This window comes from Triticum dicoccoides, chromosome 4A, assembly GCF_002162155.2.
Source record: "Triticum dicoccoides isolate Atlit2015 ecotype Zavitan chromosome 4A, WEW_v2.0, whole genome shotgun sequence".
In the NCBI taxonomy this organism is placed as follows: Eukaryota; Viridiplantae; Streptophyta; class Magnoliopsida; order Poales; family Poaceae; genus Triticum; species Triticum dicoccoides.
In genome coordinates this window covers 194,000,559-194,002,929 of record NC_041386.1, presented here as the reverse complement: position 1 = coordinate 194,002,929, position 2,371 = coordinate 194,000,559, and positions in this window count along the sequence as shown.

The following is a 2,371-nucleotide window of genomic DNA, read 5'->3' as shown; positions in this document are numbered from 1 at the left end:
AAGACATCTGGCTACGCAATGCCAATCTCAGAGAACAATATCCAGCCTTATATAACATTGGTCGCGATAAGAACAATACTATTGTGCACATGCTCAATTCATCCCCGCTAAATATTTCATTTAGGAGGGATTTGATTGGCCCCCGACTTCTGTCATGGCATAATCTTTTGTCCCGGCTGGATTCGATTAACCTGACACAAGGCCGGGATGTGTTTTGCTGGAACCTAACTACATCAGGGTCTTTGACAGTAGACTCTGCACCGTACACTCACGGATTCTGAGGTATCAGTGAGTAATAACAAGAAAAATTAGAAGTCTAAGATTCCACTAGAAGTGAAAATATTTATGTGGTATCTTCGTATGAAGTTGTGTTAACCAAAAACAACCTCGCACGGCGCAACTGGCAAGGGAGTAAGAAGTGTTGTTTTTATACTCATGACGAAACAATCAAACACCTCTTTTTCCAATGCAAGTTTACACGTTCTATGTGGTCAGTCATCCAAATAGCGTCAAATTTATATCCGCCCATAAGTATTGACAATATATTTGGTCACTGGTTGGATGGTATTCCAAATAAGTTCAAAACGCTTATAAGGGTGGGAGCGTATGCCTTAATTTAGTCGCTCTGGCTATGTAGAAATGATTCGGTTTTTAATGTAAAAAATGCTTCTCCTCTGTAGGTTATTTTCCGTTGTACGCACTCGTTTCATATATGGTCTATGCTACAACGACCGGAGCACCAACTGTTGTTCAAGACGGTGTATACGCGCTTGGAGCAGGTGGCTATGGAGGTTTTTTCCCAACATGGGTGGCAGCATAACCTCCGGATCGATCCACCACCGCCTTTGACATAGGCATAGTGTCGTTTTATAGAACTCTACTGTTGCCGATATGTCGGTTTTTATTTCATGACTTTTGTCGGACTTTTAAATTTGATTGTATGCATCTTATTTATGCAAAGACCGGGTGTTACTCATAATGCTTTGTATCCGCTTGATGCTACATTGTAAGATAATAAAATCATCCTTTATAAAAAAAATTCAATTGGACTAGTGTCCTACGCACCTAAGTCGCTAAGTGACACACACTCGCTCTAAACCAAGCGATCGATAACCACTTTGAGACAGCTACCACCCTAGAAGGGACGATCGCCGGCTGCATGTACATCACGCGATCATCTACACACATGATGCAACTGTGTAGGTGTGATAATTTGTATCCTCCACCTTTTCTGGAGATTAATAAAAGTTATCAACAAATGTTGGAAGTGATTTCCTAGCTATCTAGCTAGTTCGAACATATTATAGAATATACACACGATAATTAAAGTTCACTGTGTTTGCATTTGACGAGTACACAACGATGTTATGTTTGATCAAAGTGGCTATATTTGGATAGACCCGGAACGTGTTCTTTTCTGCAAGTTGCATTTGGCACTATCAGCGGCCTGTGCATGATTTAATACTTGCATGTACTTATTGTCGCACTAGCCCTGACCAGTAAGGATATGCGTCATAAATAAGTTAGTGATATGTCAGTAACTAAATGATTCCCCATGCATTGCTGTGGAAATTGCTTGCACTATATTATAGTGACATTTTATAATATGAACATGAATTATTTGGACTAATATTATAAGAACTAAAATGAAAATACATATGACAGTTGTAGTTATAAGTATATTTATAAAATACAAGTAACATAAAATAATTAAAACATTTGAGCCTTTTTGCATGCATGGTTGCATGTTGGGGCGGGTCTTTTTTATGCATGATTGCATGATGAGGTGGCATATATAATTGCATGTTGAGATAAAGATATTAACGCACGGTGGGGGGGGGGGGGTCTGAATTGGTTCATTCAAATATCATGTAGCATCTGTAAGATAAAGATATAAATAATAGGGAAACATTGAGTACTGGCAGACCGGCCGAAGCTTCGGCCGGTCGCGCACGGACCGCTCGATCGTGTATTCCTGTAGCCATCCATCACCGCTCAGTATCTCCCCGATCCACGTTTGCATGGCTGGCTTTTCCTTTCTTGGCCCATCACGTGCCCCTGGTCCAACAGGCCGCTCGTTCAGCAAGAGGAGCGCACCTAGGTCATTTCAAAACTTTATCTTTGACCAACTGCTTGCTGAGGCTCTGAGGTGGGTTGGGGAAAGATCTACGACTGCAGCCGAATGAAGCTGCATCCGTTTGTCGGCTATGTTGTGACCGTGGCGATCATGGCCATGCCCACACCATCATGGCGCAGCGAGCTCGAGGGCCGGCGGGGGTGCTGCGTGTTGCGACCGCGGTGATTGCGTGCTGGAACCAACGTGCGGCATGCCGGAACGAGCCACAATTTTTGCTGCATCGACTCATGGTGG